Here is an 18,505-nt window from a genome sequence, read left to right on the forward strand (position 1 = left end):
CCCAGGGCCCAAGAGAATCAGTCTTGTTAACTAGAGCCTACTTCTGGTGAGGTTAAGTCTTCTGATTAGTTGTTTGTAGTAGTTCCTAACCGTGGCTACACAACAGAATCATCTAGAAAGCTTTTCAAGCTGCTAATGCTCCTTCTACACCATCGAATTGTCATTTATTTATTTGGGATGGGGCCTACACATCAGTGATTTTTAACTCTCCCTGGTGGATACTAGTGTGCAACCAGGGTTGAAACCACTAGTCTTGTGTATGGAACCAAAATTAATTAGAAAAACCTGTGCTTTACTCCTTAGGCTCTATTCATAAAAACATTGGCTGCTAAACACAGCATATGGATCTCACAAGCATAACAGTGAACAAAAGGCTGCTAATAGGCACAGGGTGTTTGGCAGGGGGCCGGAGGGGAGGGTTGGTGGTAGAAGTGTTCTGGAACTAGATAGTGGTGACAGATACACAACATAGAGAATATAGTAAAAAAAAAAAAAAAAAAAAAAAAAACACAGACTGATGGACACTTTAAAGTGGGGGGGGTCTTATGTTGTGTGAAGTATATCTCAATTTTAAATGCTACTAAGAAAGAGAGAACACATGGTTTAACCATTGTTGTAAATTTCCAAAATAGGCATATGTAAACCAGAACATTAGAAGTCAGGTCAGTGGTTATCTTTGGGGAGGCAGGAGGGGTGGCAATTGGCAAGGAGAACAAGGAGGGGTCTTGGGTGCTGGCAGGGTTCTTATTTCATGACCTGGGTGGTGGTTACAGGGGAGAATTCACTTCATGATTTTTCATTTTTGAGCTCTATATTTATGATTTGTGCTTTGGGAAAACTGAGTCGTCAAGAGAAGGTTAAAAGATATTCAGGCTCCTCCACTTGAGAATACAGGAAAGATTGACTAAGATGCTATCTTAACCTATGAGAAAAGCAAGTCTGATGAAACATAAAGATGATGTTTGACAGTAGGGTTCATTTAATATTGGATTGTTTACCAAAGGACCTATAGAATCTCTGTCCTCAGAACTCTCTGAAAAACAGCGTTGCTGTAAAATCAGTTCTATTTGGGGATGGTATCTTATGGTAATTGGCCAAATAATATTTTGAGATTTAATCCAGTTCTTTGAAACTATCTTTAGTTTATAGTTACTTTTTATTCTGGGAAATTTGAATTCGTATAACAAGATACTTACCAAAGAGAATTAGGTAATTCAAGTATTTTTAGTTACAGCAAACCTTATTGCAATCTGTTTTACCAATTATCAAACTGAATTTCCCTAAGCTCAATTAAATTTTTTCTTTTATATTGTTGCCAGTAATTTTTTCTTAATTGCTACTGATATGCTGACAATCCTAGATTCTCCTTCCTTTCTTTTTTGCTTATTGCTTTTCCAGGCTCTATGAATTTGAACGTTTCCCACTTTCTTTCTTCATATGCTCCGGAGTTTCATACCTCTTTTTATATTTCTTTAGCACTATTCGTATTTCTAAGACCTTTGGTTTCTAGAAATGACCTCAGTATTGTGAGGTTCTGGAAAATGTCCACTTCCTTTTGCAATAATGTTTGTAGGCTAAAACGATATGGTTCAACACTGACTCCTCTGGTTCCAGGATTACATGTTTAGAATTGACTCAATTTAGCATTGCCACTGATTTCATAAGCTCTGTTTTGCAAGCAATCTACTTCCTTTGAAATCTTTTCATGAATTTCCAGAAGTCCTTCTTTCCATTAGCCACTTGTAGATTATGCCTTTATAGTCTTAAATCTAAGGTTTTACTTATTTTACAAAGAAAACAAGCATCATTTTAAATTTGCTTTGTTCTTAATTGTTCTAATTTCTCTGAGGACATCACCATCCTAATCATAATATTAGCCAGATTCAGAGATAATGAGTAGTTTTTTCTAATTCTTTGTTTTTCCAATTGTTTCTTCACTGATTGACAAATCTTATGTCAATTCTTTATTACTGATGTTACTTTTTTTCCCATAAGAAAAATACAGTTACAGAAAGAAAAGTACATCTTGGTTCTTAGCTACTAAGCAAATGTATGTAAAACACATATTTTAAAAAAATATGTATATATATGCATATTCCCCTTTATTGAGGACCAAGTCCGTGTGGTAATATTTTCCAGCTACAAGGGATTTTATAGATTCTCTCCTCTAATCTCCTCATTTTATAGATAACGAAACTGAGGCCCAGAGAAAAATCCATATAGTTAGTTGCTAATAAAGCCATTTTTATCTTCCACAATTCTTTACTGTTTCATTTTACTTAATTTACATCTTCTTTTCAAAGCAATATTTTAACATGTGGGCACATTGAGCCATTCTGGCTTCTTCTCTTGTTAATGTCTTTAAAACTTTTTGGTAAATCATTTAGCTCTTTTTCAGTACCAGTTGTTCAAGCTAACTATTTCAGCACCATCTATTACGTTATCATATATATTAGCACAACTTTAAGAACTTCCTCAGAGCAAAGTATTTTTCTTTGTTGTTGTTGGTTTTTCAAGTATTTTTCCCCTCCACCCTTACTAAATTTTCCAAATGTAACTGCTCCAAGAAAAGATCCATCCCTTAACACACTCATACTCTATTTCCTTTTTTAGATACCCATTGGATAATAATAACAGCTGACAGATATTGAACTCTGCTGTTCATTGAACAATGTTGATTGTCCCATTTTACTGACGAGATAACTAAGGCACAGAGATGTTCTTCATGGCAGAGTAGGATGAGACTTAGGCTTCCTTATTCCAGATCTAGTATTTAACTTTTTATATATTCCTTTAATAAATTCTACTTTTATGTATTTCATAATGTTCATTATGCACTTACATTTAGAACACGTGTATAATTTATAAATTTATAAAGGTAAAGAATTATCCTCATCTAAAGAAAGACCTGGCCTTTTCCCTCAGCTCCCAGGAGATGATCTCTGAGCCCTTGGAATGTCCTGTCTTGATAAGAGTGTCTCTGTTTACCTGGCGACCTCAGGCTACACTGGATAGTTTAACTATCTGACTTACAGTAGGGACTTTCAGACATACAGTAGCATTGGCTTGACCTTCAAAGGCTCTGGATGCTAAAGGCATGACCAAGCCCCAGTAACAACTCTGGACACCAAGACTCAGGTGAGCTTCCCTAGTTGGCAGTACTCCATGTGTAATGTCATATATTGTTGCCAAAAGTTAGCACTATTTATGACCCTACAGGGAGAGGACAATTGGAAGCTCTATCCGTGGACGCCTCCTGGATTCGGCCCTGTATGTATCTTCCCTTTGCTGATTTTAATCTGTATCCTTTCACTGTAATAAATCATAACTGTGAGTATAACAGCTTTCAGTGAGAGCCGTTAGTCCTTCTAGGGAATTATCAAACCTGAGAGTGGTCTTGGGGACTGCCTGAACTTGCAGTTGTTGTCAGAAGTGAGTGTGGTCCTGGGGACCCCCCAAACATGTGATCAGAAAAGTTTGGAGCCCATTAGTCTAGGCCATATTAGCAAATGATTAACTACTTTCTTCTTAAAGGTCTATGGAGATGTAAATTTCTTCAGTGATCTATATTATATTATGATGATGGTATACATGTAAAGTCACTTACAGCAATAACCAGTAAAGGTCAAATTTCACCTGCTCTAAAAGTGTGAGTCTGTTTCCTTTTGTTTTTTGTTTTTTAATTTCCTTGGGTTATTTTGTTCTTATCTTCCTGGTTCCTTTGACTGCATTAAAAATTGTTGATGGTTCCATCCCTCTTAAAAAAACTTTCTCCTGGATGATGCCATAGAGTCAAAGGCCCCAGTGGGCTGAGACCACAATTTATTTATATTTTTAGTCCCAGCACTTAACACAATGACTGAGTTTCCTTTGTTAGGAGAAAAAACAAAATCATGTCTCTAGTGTACAGACAGTATTAGAGAAAAAGGCTGATTTCTAGTCCCTGGTTTTTTATTTGCTTTGTCAACAGTGGGCAAGTCACTTACCTTCTCTGAACTTCTGTTTCATCCTCTGTTGAACAAAGAATGTGGTACTCTTTTCAAATAAAATCTCACACGGAAGCCGGGTTGAAGCCCAAACAGGTTGAGGAAGCTATGGGAAGGCACCTGGGGCTCTCCTGCTCAGCACCCTCCCTCACCCTCCCTGTTGTGGCGCCCAAAGCCTTGCAGGCTCTTTAGAACAGCACCAGAAACTCACTGGGATAGACAGTGTCCACGGTTCTCTTTGTGTGATTCAGAGTTTTGCTTTGTATTTTTAACATGATGTTTACATTGTAAAACAGATTCAAGTTGAACTCTTAAAGAGGTGGAACAAAGAACAAAGTAAATTGGAAGCCAAATTTGTCGTTTTCCTTCTTCTTTTCCAACTTAAGTCCAGTAACACTAAACAGATGGTGAGTAGTTAACAAGGCCAGAGGTCTTCAATGACATGGGTGCTTCATCTTGTCAGGAGGCTGCCATTCTTGGTCTGCTGGGAGAAAAAGAAATCATTAAATGAGAGGCAGTTATGGAAAGCTGAGTACTGAACTCTCTAAATGCTTTGGAAAGTATCTTCCAGTTGGTTTGTCTTAAAGGTCATTAGCAAAACCTGAACTTGGATTGAGAGTGAACATTTTGTGTTGTAACTAATAAAAATTTACATAGCATCTAATTTCATTTAAATCTTAAAACTTTATGAGCTGAGTATTAATATATTATTGTCATTAATTCGTGCTAATAAGTTTAATATATTTACTTTTATTGTGATTAGTAATATAGTTGAACATATGTTCACCACCTTTTCTGTGTTTATTTACCATGAATTTTCTTTACTTCTTATTTTCTTCTTTTTTTTCTTTTTTAAATTGAATTATAGTTGATATACAATATTATATAAGTTTTAGTTGTACAACACAGTGATTCACAATTTCTAAAGGTTGTATTTCATTTATACTTATAAAATATTGGCTATATTCCCTATGTTGTACTATATATCCTAGCTTATTGATTTATAGCTTATTTATTTTATACATAGTAGTTTGTATCTCTTAATCTCCTACCCCGTGTTGCCCCTCCCCCTTCCCTCTTCCCACTGATAACCACTTATTTTTTCTCTGTATCTGTGAATCTGTTTCTTTTTTGTTATATTCACTAGTTTGTTTTATTTTTTAGATTCCACATATAAGTGATATCATACCGTATTTGTCTTTCTCTGTCTAACTTATTTCACTAAGTATGATACCCTCCAAGTCCATCCACGTTGTTGCAAATGGCATAATTTCATTTTTTATGGCTGAGTAGTATTCCATTGTATACATATGCCACATCTTCTTTATCCATCATCTGTTGATGGATACTTAGGGTGCTTCCATATCTTGACAATTGTAAATAATACTGCTATGAACATTGGGGTGCATTATCTTTTCAAATTAGTGTTTTCAGGGTTTTTTGGATATATACCCAGGAGTAGAATTGCTGGGTTGTATGACAGTTCTATTTTTAATTTTTTGAGAAACCTCCATACTGTTTTGCATAATGGCTACACCAATTTATAGTCTCACCAGCAGTGTAAGTGTTCCCTTTTCTCCACATCCTCACCAACATTTGTTATTTGTGTTCTTTTTGACGATGGCCATTCTAACAGGTGTGAGGTAATATCTCATTGTGGTTTTGATTTGCATTTCTCTGATGACTAATGATGTTGAGCATCTTTTCATGTGTCTGTTGGCCTTCTGTATGTCTTATTTGGAAAAATGTCTATTCAGGTCTTCTACCCATTTTTTAATCGGGTTGTTTGGTTTTTTGATGTTGAGTTGTATGAGCTGTTTAAGTATTTGGATATTAACTCCTTATTGGTCATATCATTTGCAAATGTTTTCTCCCGTTCAGTAGGTTGTCTTTTCACTTTGTTGATGATTTCCTTTGCTGTGCAAAAGCTTTTAAGTTTAGTTAGGTCCCATTTGTTTATTTTTGCTTTTATTTCTTTTGCTTTAGGAGACAGATCTAAAAAATGTTGCTATGATTTATGTCAAAAAGCATTCTGCCTATGTCTTCTTCTAGGAGTTTTATGGTTTCCAGCTTTACATTTAGGTCTTTACTCCATTTTGAGTTTATTTTTGAATATGGTGTTAGAGAATGTTCTAATTTCATTCTTTTACATGTAGCTGTCCAGTTTTCCCAGCACCACTTATTGAAGAGACTGTCTTTTCTCCATTGTATAGTCTTGCCTCCTTTGTCATAGATTAATTGACCATAAGTTTGTGGATTTTTTTCCGGGCTCTCTGTTCTGTTCCATCGATCTATGTGTCTGTTTTCGTGCCAGTACCACGAAATTACTGTAGTTCTGTATATAGTCTGAAGTCAAGGAGAGTGATCCCTCCAGTTCTGTTCTTCTTTCTCAAGACTTTTTGACTATTTAGGCGTTTTTGTGTTTCCATACAAATTTCAAAATTATTTGTTCTAGTTCTGTGAAAGTTGTTCTTGGTATTTTGATAGGGATTGCATTGAATCCCTAGATTTCCTTGGGTAGTATGGTCATTTTAGTGACATTAATTCTTGTTTTCTTCTTTACAGTCTGTTATTGATCTACTAGATGAGAAGAAGGTTAAGATATTATTTCTATTCTTTTGAGTGGTTACTCTTCAATTTTAATATGTATATTTAATTTAATAAAATTTAATCAATATATAACCCTTCTACCAAACAGAGATCCTTAGTATGCAACTGGCTTTCCTCCATGCCTATCCCTGATAGATGTTGGAGTTTTCTGGGCCCCATTTTATGGCCGAAAGGCCATTTCTGAGCCTTTTGGGCCCCTAGGTTTATGAAGAAACCTCTGTCTAGCACCTAGCATGCATGGGGCCATACACACCTTAACCTGTTTCCTCCTATTATTAGAAATCCCCAGCCCATTAGTTGTATATCTTGTTCTAATGCCCCTGTGAGTGTTTTTAGCTCTCTCTCACCCTCTACATCTTAGCTTCTTGTTTCCTCTTTATTTTATTATTTGGAGATCTCTCTTTCTTACATTCAAGCCTGTTTTAAAACTTTGTGGAATGAGTAGATCTCCATTATTGGCCCAATCTACCATAATAACTGGAAGTCTCAGAGACACTTTATCATCTTTCTAATGTGGAAGCAAGCATAAAGAAGTTATGACTAGCCTATGCCAGTATTAAAAAAGGATAAGCAGACTTTCCTTTAGATCTTATAACTCCAAGTCCAGTAATATTTCCATAATATTGGAGTTCTCTCTTTTCCTCTTCCTCCTTACTTATCCCTTGAAGTCGTTCCTAGGTTCCTATTGACTCATAGCACACCAATCTAATTTTACCCTTCCAAAGAAAGTCCTGTGCATTCATTATGGTCCCAGAAGCTTTAGCCCAATCTCTGCCAGTATAATTTTTTAGAGCCACTTATGCATTTTTTTCCAAGCTTGTATCAGGAAAAAACTAGAGCTCTACGGCCTTAGATGAATCATGAAAACTAAGGTTCACTTTAGTCCTCTGGCTTTTACCTCTTGTAGACTGATACAAAGCCATGTGAATCTTGTCCCCTTTATTTATAAGTCCACACCTTTCTTTTACCCTCACAAATAAGAACGAGTTTCTGGATTCCTGTGAACCCTGCATGAGAGAGTTTGCATCCATAGCCATCAATGTAGTTGGCTTTTGAAAAATTACACCTCTATGCCATTTTTAAAGGCATATTCTTTCTCTGAAGGATTATTCTCATCTTCACTATAAAAAATATTTCCACTACCTAAGCTCACACTATTCCAGCTTGTATCTTAATGTCCACTATTCATTCAAGAAACATTTTTTGACTGTTATTCTGTGCTAAGCACTAGAATCACAAAGATGAGGGAGGGAACAATTTTGCAGTGAAATCAGTGCTGGTATAGTCATGGGCAGATTATGCTATGGATATGTAAAGAAGGAACATTTACTCCCTTGGAAATGGAAAGGGTAGGGAGAGAAAGAGGCTACAGCATGCGCAAAGGCATCAAAGTCAGGGTACCTTTGGGAACCTGCAAGTCTGTCTGGGGCTGGAGATCTAAAATAGGAAGGAGGACTCGCAGGGAGGAGCCCAGAGAGGCTGGCTGGCAAGAGCTGGGCTGTCTGCCCCAGATATAGGTGTTTTTGTTTCATTTTGGAATCACTGGGCAGCCGTGGAATAATTTTAAGCAGAGAAGTGGATTAAAGTAGGGAAAGCTGGACCCAAGGTGACACGTGGGATAATCACAGTACCTGGCTCATGGTTAGCACTCAGTGAATGTCAGTTAAATTGTTATGTTTTTATTCATGGATGAGTACCCCATCCTCCATATTGGCCTGCACAAATTTAAAAATCTTTAACTGTGGAAGAATGAATGATATCTGCATAAGGTAGAAACTAGTTTGGCTAGACCACTTTCACTGTTGACATTAATAAAAACAGGCTCATTTAGTTTGCTATTTACTTGGAGCAGAAGTAGCACTCTGTGTGCCCAGAGTGGGCAGAATCCTTGCTTAGGTTTTGAACACAGGATGTTTGTTTTCACAGGTACTTTTTGGTTACTCAGAGCTTCTGTTATTCTGTTTATAATTCAGGTCTTTTGCTTTTCTTCTTATTCCTTCTAATGTCCAGTGTTTTACCTTTTAGGGACTCTATTCACATTCAGATAGTGGGGAGAATGAAAGAAGAAAATAAGTTAATTTTTATAAACATTTTTGGAGGAGGAATTTTCACAATAAGTTTCCCTAAATTCTATGTGCTTCCTTAAAGACTTTAATATCATAGGTGTATTTATGCAGTTCTGAGAATCAGGTTCTTTTGTAGAGACAATATCTGTTTCACCCAAATTTTGTTTATATGGAAAAATATTTACATGGTAGTGAATTTAAATTCCCAGTATTACTGATTTATTTTTCTGACTTTTTTCCTTTGTGGACAGTTAACAATGACCAGGAAAAAAAGAGAACTCATGAATTTTATCTTAAATATTTCAACAACTTGGAACCATTTATGTCAAAGTATTTGCACCTTCACTGACATATGAGCTAAAGTTTCAAATATTTACTGTACTTTTACATCTGAGTCAACCCAGGCTATCTTTCCAGAGCACAGGTTTTTTATTTATTGAGATGCATTTATTGGTGGTACAGATAAACTTGTAAAGGTTGGTTAGGGACATGGATGACAAATAATTGAAGTGTTGATTCCATGTGTTCATTACTGAAGATGAGATTTGGGATAGGGTGGGAAGCATAGGTTCACCTTATGGTATATATATATATTTTAAGTTTATAAAGGTATAGTAATAAAAACAATCTGATACTGACATTAGATTATCAAATGCATAAGGTATCAAACAGATTAATGGTGCAGAAAAATAGCTTAACAATAGATCCTATTATATTACAAAAATCTAACAGGATGATGCATTAAAACTCAACAGAAATTAGATATTCATATTCCAAAAAATGAACCTTGATCTGTATCTCACACCTCATACAGAAATTAACTTAAAATCGATCATAGACCTAAAAGTAAGACATAAAACTATAAAACCTTTAGAAGAAAACATAGAAATCTTTGTGTCCTTGGGTTATGCAAAGAATTCTTAGATATGATACCAAAAGTGATACCATTTTTAAAAACCTGATAAATTGGATTTTCAAACTTAAAAGCTTTTGTCCTGAAAGCTTTGTTAAGAGAATGAAAAGACAAGTCACAGACTTGGAAAGATACTTGTAAATCACATGCTTGCACGAAGAATACTCAAAGTGCAACATAATTAATTAATTGTGGTGATGCTTACACAACTGTTTGACTATAGTAAAAAAAAAACCCACTGAGTTACACAGTTTAAGAGGTGAGTTGCATGGTATGTAAATTATATCTCATTAAGCCTTTTATTAAGAAGTGGAGGAAGAATTTGACCACTGAGGGGTCAAACTTTTTTTTTTAGGATGATGAAACTTGATCCTGGTGGTGATCACATAATTCTATGCATTTGTCAAATTGCACACTAGAAGAGTGAATTGTACTGCATGTAACTTTGATAATAAATTTTTAAAACTTAAAAAAAGTCAATGGAGAAGTTAAGGTTTAAGAAATAAATGGCGCTGGGAAAATTCATTAGCTAGTTAGGGAAAAAATGTTAAGCGGCTAACCTTGCACTATCTACTGAAACAAATTCTGGAAGGATTGAAGAATTAATTTTTTTGTCACAGAAAATAAAAGGAGATATTTATCAAGACTTTGGAGTGGGGAGAACTTTTTAAATTAGAAAAGATGAAGGAAGTGCTGAATGAAAAGATTTATGGATTTGGTTATATAAAAATGTAGAAATCTGGATATCAGAAAGCCCCCAAAGTAAATAAATTGGGAAAACATATATTCAACAAATATGACAGAATAGTGTCTTTACTATGTAAAGAACTCGTACAGATCAGTGAAGAAATCACTTAAACCTAAATTGGTAAAACATGTAATTCCCATTTAATTTTGCAGTTACTATTTTTTATTTTCTCTATTATAGTTGTCATATTATGTTCTGTACATTTTAAAGAAGATTGAAGGAGGAAGAATGTAATCCACTTAATCATATGTCAGAAAATGTGTCAAATCTATCCCACCTCAACTACAGAAATACAGTTTGGGGTTTGTTTGTTTTTTTAATTCTTTATGACTGGTTCTTTTGATTTCATTACTGACCTGTGTCAAGCACACGGCAGTGAAGGCCACGTCCAAGGCCTGCCATATTTGGCCAGTAAAGACAAAATGAGCCCTTTTTAGCTTTAGATGATTTATTACTTACATAGACAGAGAAAAGAAGAGTAGCCAAAGGTGCCAGTTTCCCACGGTTCTTGTTCTACAGACCAAAAAGGTGTCACTGAAACAAAAGAGCCAGATGACTGCAAAGCAGTTGCAGCATACTCTTGCCAAGCAGGGACTTCTAGATTGCAACTCAACAGTTTTATAGCATGCACTTTGTCTAATGGGGGCAAGGCAGAAAGCCTCACAACTTCTCAGAACCCAGGAGGTGATGAGAACCCGTCTCCTGTCAGTCTCCCTGACAGATAGGGAAGCGAGTGAGAAGTGTCCTGGTATTGCAAGCCTTCATGCTCTCATGTTTCAGGAAGACCATAAGGAGGATCCGCCAGACTTACGACAGGCTGCAGTCTAAACCTGGCCTATTTGGATATGTGCAAGGTCACCAGCGTGCCATGGTGGAGCCATTCTTCTACAACTTGCTGCTCACTGCCCCAATCTGCAGAGTCACTCATCTCTTCCCATCTGCAATGAGACTTGCTTCATTTCCCCCCTTTCCTGTCTATGAAGTAAAGCATGTGATCCATCTTCATAGAGTTTACTGCCCGTTCTCCTTAGTTCACTACGTTTTTCCAAATTATCTAATATTTTCCACTATGCTACCAGGAATAAGAAGAAAAAGTATGAATTGTATATTTCTGTGTAATAAATCACTCCAAAACTTAGTGGCTTAAGCCAACAGCCATTTACTATTTCTCACGATTCTGTGCATTGGCTTGGTGCTACTTTGCTGGTTTTGACTGGGCAAACAGCTGGAGGTCAGCTGGGCTGGAAGGTCCAAGATGGCCTCTGGCACATATCTCGCAGTTGGTGCTGGCTATCAGTAGGGTCACTTGGTTCTCCAGTAGCCTCTCATCCTCAGTAAGCTAGACTGGCTGCCTCTGTGTCAGTCTCAGGGCAGGATTCCCAGCGGACCAAGGCAGAAGCTTAAGGTCTAGTTTGGAAGTCACACAGCTACACTCCTACCACATTCTTTTGGTCAAAGCAGGAGATGAGAAGAGCATAGATTCAAGGGGTGGGGAATAGACTCCTCTTCTTGGTAGGAGGAGCTGCAAAATGAGAGTGCCCAGGTGTTTCAATCTACAACAGTGCGAAATGTCTAGACCGAGTGCCTTCAAGTGAAGAGGTTCATTGAAACCCAAGCAAAATGTGACTTTACTTTTCATTCAGGTAAGTAAGAATGTCAATTGACTAAACATCTTCACTTCTGGTCACTGTAATAAAATCACTGTAACACTAACAAGTCAAGAGGATAGAAAATTAAGGAAACTACTAAAAATTGTCATAGGCCCAGAAAATATTTGCAAGAGGAAGTAGAGGTACTAAGTCTGATTTCTGTAGGCAAACTGACCTGAAAAGTGTAGTTTCCAAACCTCAGAGTTATGCCAATTTGATTCTGAGCCTCTTTAGTTAATAATAGAATGGAGAACACCCAGCCAAAGGTTTTATTACTTAAAGGGAATTTACAAATTAACTCTTTTAAGTAACCATTGGTTGGCCAACATTCGCTGGCAAGAGTTTGCATTTTTACCTTCTACCTTGCATAACTGTTGAAAGTAAAATGAGATAATTAATGTAATGTGCCTAGTGTAATAACTTTCTTACCTTTGCCTCTAAAAAAAAATGATTGCTACTATCATTTTATTCAAGGCTTTACCAAGAACTTGCATTGTTTAATGATAGATGGGCATTCTATTAGTATTTCTTAATATATTTTTATGGTCAAATTGGATGCTTGATAAACTTGCCTTAAAAATTTTCCAAGCTAAAATTATCATTGCCATATTCTATGGGGTAAATATTTAGAACCTCCGTTTTCTATTTGTACATATGTTGGAAACTGACCTAACACTATTGCAACAGTCAGCTGTTGCTGTGTAATCACAAAAAAATACCCGCGGCATTTAACAAAAGCATTTCTTTTGCTCATGGATCTGTGAAGTAGCTGGGGCAGTTCTGCCTCTGCCTGCAGCCCCTGGCTCTGCCTCGTGCTACAAGTCTACCCATAGGCTTGAATAGCTCTTCTCAACGCATGTTTATTCTGAGGCCCAGACTAAAAGGGCAGCTGCTACCCAAAGTAAAGTTCATCTCATGGTGATAGTATACGCACAAGAGGACAAGCAAAAATATGCAGAATCTCTTAAGGTCTAGGTTCAGAATTGGCATCCTGTCACTTCTTCCCAAGCCAGTGGAATAGCTAACTTCACCTTTAGTAGGAGGAACTACTGAGTCACAGGGCAAGCTCCAGGTTACAATATGGGATGAAGAGTCGAAGCCAATAATAGAGTCTACCACAATAATGACTATAGAATCTTGGCCTGTTGGCAGACACTCCCTAATCTTACTTCCATAAAGAGGCATGTATCCAGGTTAGGCTTCTCATACTTTCTCAATAGGGTAAAAATCCCTTAGTTGGCTGACTGTTGAAGCTTATGATTCTTTCCTCAAATAATAACATGGGAAGTCTGCCTGTTAGTTACCTAACAGAGTATACCTGTGAATTCTGTGCTGCCTCATAACTATAAAATCCCAGTTTGGAAAATCATATTTGCAGAGGATTTCTTAATGGATTATCCATCCCTCAAAATAGGCTAAATTTCATACCTTGAACAAGACAGGTTACAGAAAAACTTCTCTGTACAGCATAGCATGTTGGCCTCTTGTAAAATTTCTTTTACTTAACTAAGCTTGGATGTTAAACTCTCTGCCTACATTGCAGAAAGTTATAAAGAAATAGTTTATAGACCTAATTATTAAGTTAAGGTTGACATTGGTGTGATCTACACATTCCATTTTTTGAATAACCATAGAAGAATTTTCTCTTGGCTCACAGAAACAAGAATTTTCCATACTCCTCCTGACAAATTGGCTTATTTTTATCCTATAGTCACTGTGATGTAGCTGATCATCTTTCCATTTTTATATTGGCCAGTAGGAAGCTCTGATGCAGATTTACAAGCCATCTCTGCTGGAGCATAGAGCCTTATGCATAGTATAGCCATTGTGTGTCATGCTTTAATACATATTAAATCCTTAGAAGTGCTTGGCACATAGAAAGTGCTAAATGTGTCTGCCATTTTTAACATTATTTTATTATTATTATGGATAATAATGGGATAAGTTGGGTATAAATAAAATTCAATAAAATAAGAGAATAGGATCCTAATATCTAATCTCCTATATCATTTTGGAATTAAAAGTGCTGAATTCATCTGTTGCTTTTCAAGACTTTTGTAATCAAATTACCTAATAGGTAAGCAGGCCAAGTATCAGATGGGGAAATTTTCTTCTCTCTCTGCTTAACTAATATTTTACTGATTAAGTTTAAGTTTGTACTGTTTGGACCAAAATAAATGTCCACTTCTTGCCAAGAACACTTATAGCGAAATAACCAAAAGCTTCAGCAAAGACCAAAATAAATATTATTAAACAGTGGCCAAGAGACTGAACCTCTCTCTAATCATTTGTGGGATGAGGATTGGTGAGGGTAAGAAGTCCAAAAAGGAACTCTCTTCTTCACAACAGCTAGTTTTTGGCCTAAGCTGGGCCGCCAAAATTTCACTTTGCTCCCTTGTTCTGTGGACTGGGTGGAAGTAACGGGCCCAGATCAGTTAGCACTGATGATCTCACTAGCAAAGACACTATTCCCCCAGGATCTCCTGCGGGGAGAACAGACCAGAGTACAGCTTTGGGTCAAAGAAAAGAAGCTGAATTTTTAAAAATTTAAAGAAAAGAATAGAATGTAATACGCAAAAAAAATATATGAAAAATCTATACTAGAAGAAGACATCCAAGATAAAATTCTCAGGTAATAAACTGGAAAGATTTTACACCCTAAAATAAATTATAGAGTATATCTACAGTGAGGAATCTGCAAATGTTTTATATCCCAATGAAGAGGGTATAGGGAAAAAGCAGTTAAATTAAATTAGATATTAAAATGTAGGCTAATTTAGTTATCTATATTCAATTGTAGATAAATTAGTTTAACTCTAGATAGTTGGTTTTTTAAAGACAAAAATAATACCATGCAAGTTTTGTGGGAAGCAATTTGACAATATCTATAAAAATAACAAATGCCAGTAGGAGGACTTTATTCTGTGTGACATGTGTGTGTAAAATATGTGTAGAATCATATGTGTATAAAATGATGTATATGTGAGATTATTTATTGCAACATTGTTTGTGCTAGTAAACTATTGGCAATGACATGAATTCCCATTTGTTGGAGACCAGCGTAATAAATTATGACAATTCATACACTGCAATATGCAGCCATTAACAGAAATGAGGCAGATATTTGTATAATAATAATCTAAGCTCTCCAAGATATATTGTAAGGAAGGTATGGAAAAAGGGCTATAGAATTACTGTTCATGTAATAATACTTATTTACATTTACTTGTTTTCACATACACATCTCTGGAAGGATCCACAAGAAAATGACAAAAGTGCTAGCTCCTAGGCAGGAACTGGGTATCAAGTGCAAGGGAGTTTCTCACTCTATACCTTTGAGTTCCTTTTGAAGTTGATGTCATATGCATTTAAATTCATTAAAAATGATATTAAAGAAATAATGAATTCATCTGAAACAACAAGTAGCAGAATTGATCAGGCGCAATCAATCTGTGATATGGAGGACAAGCTTGAGAAAAATCATGCAGAATGCCGAGAAAAAAGTCAGAGAAACAGTCCAAAGAGGTATGGAAGACACATCACAAAGGTTCAACCTATAAATAATCAGTATCACCAAAATATGTGTATTATGACCCTAATTTTGTAAAGATAAAGCTATATATACAGATAAATTACCTTATATTTGTATGTGTAAATATCTACTTATATGTAATTGTATCATCATCATCATCATCAATAACAAAAACAGTACTTATCATGTACCAGGCACTGTTCCAAGTGCTCTATAAATACTACTGTTAATCTTCCCAACAACTCTGGGAGGTAGGTAGTTACCCCCACCGTACAGATGGGATTCCAAGGCACTGAGAGTTCAGATTCTTGCCCCACAGTCACACAGTAAGTGACAGAGCTAAGATCTGCACCCAAGCAGTTTGATTCCCAAACCTGCCTTCTCAACTGCCAGGTCACAGTGCCTCCCTGTTGGGTAAAGAAAAATGTTTTGGAGATTAAGCAACAGTCAGTTAATATCTAGAGAATGAAACTGTTGGGAATTTTTTTTCTATATTAACATGTTTATATCATTTAAATTTTTATAATAAAGTACTACTTTTGTAATTTAGAAAAAAAGTAGCTATAAATTGAAGAGGGAGTATAAAACACTAAGCAATATGAGACTACTCTCCCTAACTCACTCTTATTACCAGAAGTTTTGTAAGAAACCATGTTTTTGGAAGAAATCCACAGGACTCATGACACACTTCCTACAAGTTCAGTTTTTAGGGTTCTCCCTGATGCTCATTGATCTGTTAGCCAGTAAAGTTCTCTGATTGCAGGTAAATAATATCTACTTTGCTCCGTGTGGCACTCTCTTAAAACAGAGGATGCCAGGTTTCCTTGTCCCTCCAACTTACGGTTATCCACCTAAACCACTGAGTTCTGGCTCCTACATATATGTATATAGTTGGACCTTGCTGCTGCTCTTCTAATCACCATGTCAGCTTCAAAACTCTAGCCTGGATAGTATGGTCCTCTCTGTAAGGATTACTGTTTTATGTCTTTCTCATTTCAGTTAAACAATACCAGAGAGAGGAACCAAGATGGCGGAGTAGAAGGACGTGCTCTCACTCCATCTTGCGAGAACACCAGAATCACAACTAGCTGCTGGACAGTCATCAACAGGAAGACACTGGAACTCACTAAAAGAGATACCCCACATCCAAAGACAAAGGAGAAGCCACAATGAGACGGTAGGAGGGGCGCAATCACAGCAAAATCAAATCCCATATCTGCTGGGTGGGTGACTAACAGACTGGAGAACACTTATACCACAGAAGTCCACCCACTGGAGTGAAGGTTCTGAGCCCCACGTCAGGCTTCCCAACCTGGGGGTCTGGCAACGGGAGGAGGAATTCCTAGAGAATCAGACTTTGAAGCCTAGTGGTAATTGTTTGCAAGACTTCAACAGGACTGGGGGAAACAGAGACTCCACTCTTGGAGGGCACACACAAAGTAGTGTGCGCATCGGGACCCAGGGGAAGGAGGAGTGACCCCAGGGGAGACTGAACCAGACCTACCTGCTAGTGTTGGAGGGTCTCCTGCAGAGGCGGGGGGTGGCTGTGGCTTACCGTGGGGACAAGGACACTGGCAGCAGAAGTTCTGGGAAGTACTCCTTGGCATGAGCCCTCCCAGAGTCTGTCATTAGCCCCACCAAAGAGCCCATGTAGGCTCCAGTGTTTGGTTGCCTCAGACCAAACAACCAACAGGGAGGGAAACCAGCCCCACCCATCAACAGTCAAGTGGATTAAAGTTTTACTGAGCTCTGCCCACCAGAGCAAGAGTCAGCTCTAGCCACCACCAGTCCCTCCCATCAGGAAACCTGCACAAGCCTCTTAGATAGCCTCATCCACCAGAGGGCAGACAGCAGAAGCAAGAAGAACTACAATCCTGCAGCCTGTCGAACAAAAACCACATTCACAGAAAGATAGACAAGATGAAAAGGCAGAGGGCTATGTACCAGATGAAGGAACAAGATAAAACCCCACAAAAACAAATAAATGAAGTGGAGATAGGCAACCTTCCAGGAAAAGAATTCAGAATAATGATAGTGAAGATGATCGAGGAACTCAGAGAAAGAATGGAGGCAAAGATGGAGAAGATGCAAGAAATGTTTAACACAGACCTAGAAGAATTAAAGAACAAACAAACAGAGATGAACAATACAATAACTGAAATGAAAAATACACTAGAAGGAATCAATAGCAGAATAACTGAGGCAGAAGAACGGATAAGTGACCTGGAAGACAGAATGGTGGAATTCACTGCTGTGGAACAGAATAAAGAAAAAAGAATGAAAAGAAGACAGCCTAAGAGACCTCTGGGACAACATTAAACACAACAACATTCACATTATAGGGGTCCCAGAAGGAGAAGAGAGAGAGAAAGGACCCGAGAAAATATTTGAAGAGATTATGTCGAAAACTTCCCTAACATGGGAAAGGAAATAGCCACCCAAGTCCAGGAAGCGCGACAAGTCCCATACAAGATAAACCCAAGGAGAAACACTCCGAGACACATAGTAATCAAATTGGTAAAAATTAAAGACAAAGAAAAATTATTGAAAGCAGCAAGGGAAAAATGAAAAATAACATACAAGGGAACTTGCATAAGGTTAACAGCTGATTTCTCAGCAGAAACTCTACAAGCCAGAAGGGAGTGGCATGATATACTTAAAGTGATGAAACGGAAAAACCTACAACCAAGATTACTCTACCCGGCAAGGATCTCATTCAGATTCAATGTAGAAATCAAAAGCTTTACAGACAAGCAAAAGTAAGAGAATTCAGCACCACCAAACTAGCTCTACAACAAATGCTAAAGGAACTTCTCTAAGTGGGAAAAACAAGAGAAGAAAAGGACCTACAAAAACAATCCCAAAACAATTAAGAAAATGGTAATAGGAACAAACATATCGATAATTACCTTAAACGTGAATGGATTAAATGCTCCAACCAAAAGACACAGGCTTGCTGAAGGGATACAAAAACAAGACCCATATATATGCTGTCTACAAG

The sequence above is a fragment of the Balaenoptera acutorostrata genome, chromosome 5 (genome assembly GCF_949987535.1).
Source record: "Balaenoptera acutorostrata chromosome 5, mBalAcu1.1, whole genome shotgun sequence".
Classification (NCBI taxonomy): domain Eukaryota; kingdom Metazoa; phylum Chordata; class Mammalia; order Artiodactyla; family Balaenopteridae; genus Balaenoptera; species Balaenoptera acutorostrata.